Consider the following 10,430-nt stretch of genomic DNA (forward strand, 5'->3'; position numbering starts at 1 on the left):
TCTCTTGCGTTCGTTGCACGCAGAGTCAGGGTATATGCAACGGTTTGGGCTGCCTGGCTCATTGCGAAATAATTTGCCAGAATTTTACGTAATTATGACACAACATTGAAGGTTGTGCAATGTAACAATAATATTTAGACTGATGGATGCCACCCGTTAGATAAAATACGGAACGGTTCCGTATTTCACTGAAATAATAAACGTTTTGTTTTCGAAATGATCGTTTCCGGATTTGACCATATTAATGACCAAAGGCTCGTATTTCTGTGTGTTATTATGTTATAATTAAGTCTATGATTTGATAGAGCAGTCTGACAAAGCGATGGTAGGCAGCAGCAGGCCCGTAATCATTCATTCAAACCGCACTTTAATGTGTTTTGCCAGCAGCTCTTCGCAAGCACAGCGCTGTTTATGACTTCAAGCCTATCAGCCTAATGGCTGGTGTAACTGATGTGAAAGGGTTAGCTGGGTGTGCGCTAATAGCGTTTCAAACGTCACTCGCTCTGAGACTTGGAGTAGTAGTTCCCCTTGCTCTGCAAGGGCCGCGGCTTTTGTGGAGCGATGGGTAACGCTGCTTCGAGGGTGGCAGATGTCGATGTGTTCCTGGTTCGAGCCCAGGTAGGGGCCAGGAGAGGGATGGAAGCTATACTGTTACACTGGCAATACTATAGTGCCTATAAGAACATCCAATAGTCAAAGGTATTTGAAATACAAATGGTATAGAGAGAAATAGTCCTATAAATACTACAACCTAAAACCTCTTACCTGGGAATATTGAAGTCTCACGTTAAAAGGAACCACCAACTTTCATATGTTCTCATGTTCTGAGCAAGGAACTGAAACGTTAGCTTTCTTACATGGCACATATTGCACTTTTACCGTCTTCTCCAACACTTTGTTTTTGCATTATTTAAACCAAATTGAACAAGTTTCATTATTTCTTTGAGGCTAAATAGATTTTTATTTATGTATTATATTAAGTTACCGTAAAATAAGTGTTCATTCAGTATTATTGTAATTGTCATTATTACAAATACATTTTTCAAAAATCGTCCGATTTAATCGGTATCGGCCTTTTTGGTCCTCCAATAATCGGTATCAACGTTGAAAAATCATAATCGGTCGACCTCCAGGATAGAGGCATGTTGTGTGAGTCTAGAGGCGTGTTGTGTGAGTCTCCCTGCTTCAGTCTGAGATGTGTTTGAACAAGTGGTGCTGACATGCGGTTGAAGGTGACACTGATCTGCTGTTCTCCCTCCATCCCTCCTTTCATATCTGCCTCTCTCCCTCCATTCCTCACTCTTGAGACTTTCACCTGCGTCCCTCCCTATGAGGCTAATTCGCCTCCCTCTCCCTCTCTCCCCCCTTCATCACGCTCCCTCACTACTTCTCGAGACTGATTCTCCCTCCCTCTGAGGTTGATTCAGAGAGGCAGGTCCAGTCCAGGTGAGATGTTTTCCGGGATGCAGGGTACCTTGAGGGGGATGATGTAGCGAGAATTAGTCCTGATCAGTTGTCTCATCTTTTTATTCTGCCCTTCCCTCCTGGGGCTGATGCTAGGCTAGATGACGTACAACCTTGAAACAGGTGTTTTCACCTCAACACACGATTGTCCAGTAAAACATTACTTGAAGCCTGAAGGTATGTACTATGATGCATACTGTAGAACGCACTGTCGACCCGAACGTTCTGTTGGCTGACACATGGATGTAAATAGACAGGTCAACCAACACCAAGAACATGTAAACTCAGCAAAAAAAAAAAAAGAAACGTCCTCTCACTGTCAACTGTGTTCATTTTCAGCAAACTTAACATGTAAATATTTGTATGAACATAACAAGATTCAACAACTGAGACATAAACTGAACAAGTTGCACAGACATGTGACTAACCGAAATTGAATAATGTGTCCCTGAACAAAGGGGGGGGGGGGGTTCAAAATCAAAAGTAACAGTCAGTATCTGGTGTGGCCACCAGCTGCATTAAGTACTGCAGTGCATCTCCTCCTCATGGACTACACCAGATTTGCCAGTTCTTGCTGTGAGATGTGACCCCACTCTTCCACCAAGGCACCTGCAACTTCCTGGACATTTCTGGGGGGAATGGCCCTAGCCCTCACCCTCCAATACAACAGGTCCCAGACGTGCTCAATGGGATTGAGATCCGGGCTCTTCGCTGGCCATGGCAGAACACTGACATTCCTGACTTGCAGGAAATCACACACAGAACGAGCAGTATGGCTGGTGGCATTGTCATGCTGGAGGGTCATGTCAGGATGAGCCTGCAGGAAGGGTACCACATGAGGGAGGAGGATGTCTTCCCTGTTACGCACAGCGTTGAGATTGCCTGCAATGACAACAAGCTCAGTCCGATGATCCTGTGACATACAGCCCCAGACCATGACGGACCCTCCACCTCCAAATCGATCCCGCTCCAGAGTACAGGCCTCGGTGTAATGCTCATTCCTTCGACGATAAACGCGAATCTGAACATCACCCCTGGTAAGACCAAACCACGACTCAGTGAAGAGCACTTTTTGCCAGTCCTGTCTGGTCCAGCGACAGTGGATTTGTGCCCATAGGTAACGTTGTTGCCGGTGAGGACCTGCCTTACAACAGGCCTACAAGCCCTCAGTCCAGCCTCTCTCAGCCTATTGTGGACAGTCTGAGTACTGATGGAGGGATTGTGGGTTCCCTGGTGTAACTCGGGCAGTTGTTGTTGCCATCCTGTACCTGTCCAGCAGGTGTGATGTAGCGATCCTGTGCAGGTGTTGTTACACGTGGTCTGCCACTATGAGTACGATCAGCTGTCCGTCCTGTCTCCTTGTAGCGCTGTCTTAGGCGTCTCACAGTATGGACATTGCAATTTATTGCCCTGGCCACATCTGCAGTCCTCATGCCTCCTTGCAGCATGCGTAAGGCATGTTCACGCAGATGAGCAGGGACCCTGGGCATCTTTCTTTTGGTGTTTTTCAGTCAGTAGAAAGGCTTCTTTAGTGTCCTATGTTTTCATAACTGTGACCTTAATTGCCTACCGTCTGGAAGCTGTTAGTGTCTTAACGACAGTTTCCACAGGTGCATGTTCATTAATTGTTTATGGTTCCTTGAACAAGCATGGGAAACAATGTTTCGACCCTTAACAATGAAGATAATTCGTAAAAATCCAAATATCTTTTAAGGACAGGGTCCTGAAAAAGGGACGTTTTTTCCCCGTTTTTTTTTTTAGTTGATAAGATGCTGCTCGCTACCCCAACATCAACATGACCAATCCATGTTGGAAAATTCAAGTGTCCACTAGATGGCAGTATTGCCTTTACTGAGCTGTACCCCACCCCTCCAGGCATTGTTTAACACCATGTAATCTTTAAGTGTCCACTAGATGGCAGTATTGCCTTTACTGAGCTGTACCCCACCCCTCCAGGCATTGTTTAACACCATGTAATCTTTAAGTGTCCACTAGATGGCAGTATCTCCCATCACTGAGCATGTGGTCTGTAGCTGGAGCAATTGCCTCTTCCACCTACTGTATTACAATACAACTCAACGGGGTACATTTGTACCTGATGTGGATATGGCCTGTGTTATTTTATAGCCTACTCTATTTAGTTTCAGTGCACCCTTACTGTAAGGAGACATTGGATTTATAAAGCATCTAGGCTCCAAGACTTCTGTGATTTTAGAATTTAATAAATTCATAGCCGTCTATATTGCATCCCAGATGTATTATCAATTCTTGGCATGCCCTGCCCTGACTGCCCTATGACCTGCCTGCCCTATGCCCTGCCCAGACTGCCCTATGCCCTGCCCAGACTGCCCTATGCCCTGCCCAGACTGCCCTATGCCCTGCCCAGACTGCCCTATGCCCTGCCCTGACTGCTCTGACTGCCCTATGCCCTGCCCAGACTGCCCTGCCCTGACTGCCCTATGCCCTGCCCAGACTGCCCTATGCCCTGCGCTGACTGCCCTATGCCCTGCGCTGACTGCCCTATGCCCTGCACTGACTGCCCTATGCCCTGCCCTGACTTCCATATGCCCTGCCCTGAATACCCTGCCCTGACTGCCCTGCCCTGACTGCCATATACCCTGCCCTGACTGCCCTGCCCAGACTGCCCTATGCCCTGCCCTGACTGCCCTATGCCCTGCCCTGACTGCCATATGCCCTGACTGCCATATGCCCTGCCCTGCCCGCCCTGCCCAGACTGCCCTATGCCCTGCCCTGACTGCCATATGCCCTGCCCTGCCCGCCATATGCCCTGACTGCCCTGCCCTGACTGCCCTGCCCTGCCCTGACTGCCCTGCCCTGACCACCGAGGGGGGCTTTCCCTATGTTTTTTTTTTTTTTAAATAGCTGAAGTCAAGAATTCTACCTTTCATATAAATGAATGTTAAATTACTAATCATTTAGCTTGCATAATTACTCAGGCTATCTATAGCCAAACCCACTGCCAAATCTGTCGAACTTTCAATGTCTCCCAATACATTTCCAAAGGGGGAAATTAAAGCAACTAGGCTTTTGACACGATGACTCTGCAGTTCAATTTAATGTGTTTCCAAGATGTTCTTGCACAAACAAAACAGGAACAACTCACACATAGGGCAGTCTGGGCAGGGCATAGGGCAGTCTGGGCAGGGCATAGGGCAGTCTGGGCAGGGCATAGGGCAGTCTGGGCAGGGCATAGGGCAGTCTGGGCAGGGCATAGGGCAGTCTGGGCAGGGCATAGGGCAGTCTGGGCAGGGCATAGGGCAGTCTGGGCAGGGCATAGGGCAGTCTGGGCAGGGCATAGGGGCGTAAGATATAGGATATTCATTCTACGCTGATATATCCTACAATGTGTCACCGAAAGCACAATTGCACACGGCATGTACATAAAGAGAAGACAAAACAAGCGTGGTATAATTTTAGCATCATGACGCGGCAGGGACATCAAGATGTCAGTGTCTGCCGTCCATCTCCTTCCATATGGGACCTAATTGACAGTAAGTGTGCTTTGGGGGGGGATATATGAGCTCTAATACGAAACAGGCAGGATGCAAGGTCTTGTTAGGCTAGGACTAATCTTATATGAGAGTGATCACAATTAAATTAAAGGAGGTTTACTCTTGCAATAACATTAGGCCCATATTACGCCGACCACTACTTTTACAGATGTAATGGCATCTGGAAATACATTCATTCAGTGAGGATGAACACTATCGATTGATTGGAGGAATCTGAAGCGAGAACACGACACACACACACACACACGCAGTGTCGTCAACAACAGAACTCTCAGAGGAAATGCCTCAGCGGCCTGAACTCTGTAATGAGGAAAAGTGAATTAAAGTCTGCCAGAGAGAGAGAGACAGAGAGCTAAAGTACCGTTCCTACACTGCAATGAATTGATCCTTTATTTACCACACAATGGAATAAGGTTTTTGGAGAGAGACGATCAATAGTAATACCTCCCGATCATAATCGTCAAGATTTACTTCTCTGTTGAAATGATTCTCATCAATTCCCTAAAGAGAGAGACAGGCCTGTGAAAGATAAATACAACTACAGAGCTGTGGTTTCTTAGCTTAATTCATTCAGGACTCATATTGCGTGTTGGCCTGTCGTGCCGTGAGGATCATATAATATTACAGAGAAACTTAATTTCTAGTGAATAAAATAAATGATCAAGGTTAGGGTCAGAGCAGTAGTCAGGGTAGAGTTAATATACTAGCTGAAGGTAAGGGTAGAGTTAGTATACTAGCTGAAGGTTAGGGTCAGAGCAGTAGTCAGGGTAGAGCTAGTATACTAGCTGAAGGTAAGGGTTAGAGCAGTAGTCAGGGTAGAGTTAGTATACTAGCTGAAGGTTAGGGTTAGAGCAGTAGTTAGGGTAGAGTTAGTATACTAGCTGAAGGTTAGGGTAGAGTTAGTATACTAGCTGAAGGTTAGGGTTAGAGCAGTAGTTAGGGTAGAGTTAGTATACTAGCTGAAGGTTAGGGTTAGAGCAGTAGTTAGGGTAGAGTTAGTATACTAGCTGAAGGTTAGGGTAGAGTTAGTATACTAGCTGAAGGTTAGGGTGGAGTTAGTATACTAGCTGAAGGTCAGGGTAGAGTTAGTATACTAGCTGAAGTTGAGTTAGTATACTAGCTGAAGATTAGGGCAGAGTTAGTATATTAGCTGAAGATTAGGGTCAGAGCAGTAGTTAGGGTAGATTTAGTATACTAGCTGAAGGTAAGGGTAGAGTTAGTATACTAGCTGAAGGTAAGGGTAGAGTTAGTATACTAGCTGAAGATTAGGGTCAGAGCAGTAGTCAGGGTAGAGTTAGTATACTAGCTGAAGGAAAGGGTAGAGTTAGTATACTAGCTGAAGGTTAGGGTCAGAGCAGTAGTCAGGGTAGAGCTAGTATACTAGCTGAAGGAAAGGGTAGAGTTAGTATACTAGCTGAAGGTTAGGGTAGAGTTAGTATACTAGCTGAAGGTTAGGGTTAGAGCAGTAGTCAGGGTAGAGCTAGTATACTAGCTGAAGGAAAGGGTAGAGTTAGTATACTAGCTGAAGGTTAGGGTAGAGTTAGTATACTAGCTGAAGGTTAGGGTCAGAGCAGTAGTCAGGGTAGAGTTAGTATACTAGCTGAAGATTAGGGTCAGAGCAGTAGTCAGGGTAGAGTTAGTATACTAGCTGAAGGTTAGGGTCAGAGCAGTAGTCAGGGTAGAGTTAGTATACTAGCTGAAGGTTAGGGTAGAGTTTGTATACTAGCTGAAGGTTAGGGTAGAGTTAGTATACTAGCTGAAGGTTAGGGTTAGAGCAGTAGTCAGGTCAGAGTTTGTATACTAGCTGAAGGTAAGGGTAGAGTTAGTATACTAGCTGAAGGAAAGGGTAGAGTTAGTATACTAGCTGAAGGTTAGGGTCAGAGCAGTAGTCAGGGTAGAGTTAGTATACTAGCTGAAGGTAAGGGTAGAGTTAGTATACTAGCTGAAGGTAAGGGTAGAGTTAGTATACTAGCTGAAGGTTAGGGTAGAGTTATTATACTAGCTGACGGTAAGGGTAGAGTTAGTATACTAGCTGAAGGTTAGGGTTAGAGCAGTAGTCAGGGTAGAGTTAGTATACTAGCTGAAGGTTAGGGTTAGAGCAGTAGTCAGGGTAGAGTTAGTATACTAGCTGAAGGAAAGGGTAGAGTTAGTATACTAGCTGAAGGTTAGGGTTAGAGCAGTAGTCAGGGTAGAGTTTGTATACTAGCTGAAGGTTAGGGTAGAGTTAGTATACTAGCTGAAGGTAAGGGTAGAGTTAGTATACTAGCTGAAGGTTATGGTAGAGTTAGTATATTAGCTGAAGGTTAGGGTTAGAGCAGTAGTCAGGGTAGAGTTTGTATACTAGCTGAAGGTTAGGGTAGAGTTTGTATACTAGCTGAAGGTTAGGGTAGAGTTTGTATACTAGCTGAAGGTTAGGGTTAGAGCAGTAGTCAGGGTAGAGTTTGTATACTAGCTGAAGGTTAGGGTAGAGTTTGTATACTAGCTGAAGGTTATGGTAGAGTTAGTATACTAGCTGAAGGTAAGGGTAGAGTTAGTATACTAGCTGAAGGTTATGGTAGAGTTAGTATATTAGCTGAAGGTTATGGTAGAGTTAGTATACTAAATGAAGGTTATGGTCGAGTTCGTATACTAGCTGAAGGTTATGGTAGAGTTAGTATATTAGCTGAAGGTTATGGTAGAGTTAGTATACTAAATGAAGGTTATGGTCGGGTTAGTATACTAGCTGAAGGTTATGGTAGAGTTAGTATACTAGCTGAAGGTTAGGGTAGAGTTAGTATACTAGCTGAAGGTCAGGGTAGAGTTAGTATACTAGCTGAAGGTTAGGGTTAGAGCAGTAGTCACGGTAGAGTTAGTATACTAGCTGAAGGTAAGGGTAGAGTTAGTATACTAGCTGAAGGTTAGGGTAGAGTTTGTATACTAGCTGAAGGTAAGGGTAGAGTTAGTATACTAGCTGAAGGTTAGGGTAGAGTTTGTATACTAGCTGAAGGTTAGGGTAGAGTTAGTATACTAGCTGAAGGTTAGGGTTAGAGCAGTAGTCAGGTCAGAGTTTGTATACTAGCTGAAGGTTAGGGTAGAGTTAGTATACTAGCTGAAGGTAAGGGTAGAGTTAGTATACTAGCTGAAGGTTAGGGTTAGAGCAGTAGTCAGGGTAGAGTTAGTATACTAGCTGAAGGTAAGGGTAGAGTTAGTATACTAGCTGAAGGTTAGGGTTAGAGCAGTAGTCAGGGTAGAGTCCGTATACTAGCTGAAGGTAAGGGTAGAGTTAGTATATTAGCTGAAGGTTATGGTAGAGTTAGTATACTAGCTGAAGGTTAGGGTAGAGTTAGTATACTAGCTGAAGGTTAGGGTTAGAGCAGTAGTCAGGTCAGAGTTTGTATACTAGCTGAAGGTTAGGGTAGAGTTAGTATACTAGCTGAAGGTAAGGGTAGAGTTAGTATACTAGCTGAAGGTTAGGGTTAGAGCAGTAGTCAGGGTAGAGTTAGTATACTAGCTGAAGGTAAGGGTAGAGTTAGTATACTAGCTGAAGGTAAGGGTAGAGTTAGTATTCTAGCTGAAGGTAAGGGTAGAGTTAGTATACTAGCTGAAGGTAAGGGTAGAGTTAGTATACTAGCTGAAGGTTAGGGTTAGAGCAGTAGTCAGGGTAGAGTCCGTATACTAGCTGAAGGTAAGGGTAGAGTTAGTATATTAGCTGAAGGTTATGGTAGAGTTAGTATACTAAATGAAGGTTATGGTAGAGTTAGTATACTAGCTGAAGGTTATGGTAGAGTTAGTATACTAGCTGAAGGTTAGGGTAGAGTTAGTATACTAGCTGAAGGTCAGGGTAGAGTTAGTATACTAGCTGAAGGTTAGGGTCAGAGCAGTAGTCAGGGTAGAGTTAGTATACTAGCTGAAGGTAAGGGTAGAGTTAGTATACTAGCTGAAGGTTAGGGAAGAGTTTGTATACTAGCTGAAGGTAAGGGTAGAGTTAGTATACTAGCTGAAGGTTAGGGTAGAGTTTGTATACTAGCTGAAGGTTAGGGTAGAGTTAGCATACTAGCTGAAGGTTAGGGTTAGAGCAGTAGTCAGGTCAGAGTTTGTATACTAGCTGAAGGTTAGGGTAGAGTTAGTATACTAGCTGAAGGTTAGGGTTAGGGTTAGAGCAGTAGTCAGGGTAGAGTTAGTATACTAGCTGAAGGTAAGGGTAGAGTTAGTATACTAGCTGAAGGTTAGGGTTAGGGTTAGAGCAGTAGTCAGGTCAGAGTTTGTATACTAGCTGAAGGTTAGGGTAGAGTTAGTATACTAGCTGAAGGTTAGGGTTAGGGTTAGAGCAGTAGTCAGGGTAGAGTTTGTATACTAGCTGAATGTTAGGGTAGAGTTAGTATACTAGCTGAAGGTTAGGGTTAGAGCAGTAGTCAGGTCAGAGTTTGTATACTAGCTGAAGGTTAGGGTAGAGTTTGTATACTAGCTGAAGGTTAGGGTAGAGTTAGTATACTAGCTGAAGGTTAGGGTTAGAGCAGTAGTCAGGGTAGAGTTAGTATACTAGCTGAAGGCAACAGTTAGAGCAGTAGTCAGGGTAGAGTTAGTATACTAGCTGAAGGTTAGGGTAGAGTTAGTATACTAGCTGAAGGTTAGGGTAGAGTTAGTATACTAGTCCTTACAATTAGTTCTCGTTTTTCTGATGGTAGGAAGGAGGAGTTGAGCTCCTGGCTGTGAATTGATTATATGTGTGGAGGTGCTTTCACAGATGGCGGCTAGAGATAATAAAGAATCCCTCTTTATTTTCCCCAGATCTGTGTCTGAGTTTGAGTTTGAGTGTGTGTGTGTGTGTGTGTGTGTGTGTGTGTGGAGGGAGGGAAAAAGCAGAGTCCCTTCCTGAAAACAAGGAGAGAGGGAGTTTGTGAAGGCAGGAGGGAAGGATGGAAGGTGGGTGACATTTCAGAGGTGAGAGTGTGTGTGTGTGATTCAATACCTCGCTGCTCTCTGAGTGATGGGAAGTGATACTGTTAAGAGAGAGAGGAGAGAGAGATGTAGGAGGCCCACACAGCAGGACAGCTCAAGCAACCAGGCACACACGTGCCATACAGCCACTGACCTGAGTTCATCAGCACACCACAGGGCTAATGGTGACTGCTAGTGAACTGGAGCCTGAGAGAGGTAGCAGATTATCTTCAGGTGGACATGGCCCAGAGGGAGGGAGAGGTAGCAGATTATGTTCAGGTGGACAGGGCCCAGAGAGAGGGAGAGGTAGCAGATTATCTTCAGGTAGACAGGGCCCAGGGAGAGGTAGCAGATTATGTTCAAGTGGACAGGGCCCAGAGAGAGGGAGAGGTAGCAGATTATCTTCAGGTGGACAGGGCCCAGAGAGAGGGAGAGGTAGCAGATTATGTTCAGGTGGACAGGGCCCAGAGAGAGGGAGAGGTAGCAGATTATGTTCAGGTGGACAGGGCCCAGAGA

At 45.1% G+C, this 10,430-nt stretch overlaps 1 long non-coding RNA gene across 2 annotated transcripts; it reads left to right on the top strand.

Annotated features, from left to right (window-relative positions):
* Nucleotides 1–7,791: 7,791 nt before the first annotated feature.
* Nucleotides 7,792–9,621, top strand: LOC118964331. Of its 2 annotated transcripts, none has more exons than XR_005051395.1 (3): nt 7,792–8,036; nt 8,787–8,919; nt 9,478–9,621. It is a non-coding gene; the product is annotated as an uncharacterized LOC118964331 (long non-coding RNA). The 2 variants fall into 2 exon arrangements; XR_005051396.1 differs by lacking the exon at nt 9,478–9,621 and adding an exon at nt 9,040–9,066.
* The last annotated feature ends 809 nt before the right edge of the window (nt 9,622–10,430 follow it).

Source organism: Oncorhynchus mykiss, chromosome 3, assembly GCF_013265735.2.
Source record: "Oncorhynchus mykiss isolate Arlee chromosome 3, USDA_OmykA_1.1, whole genome shotgun sequence".
NCBI classification, from domain to species: domain Eukaryota; kingdom Metazoa; phylum Chordata; class Actinopteri; order Salmoniformes; family Salmonidae; genus Oncorhynchus; species Oncorhynchus mykiss.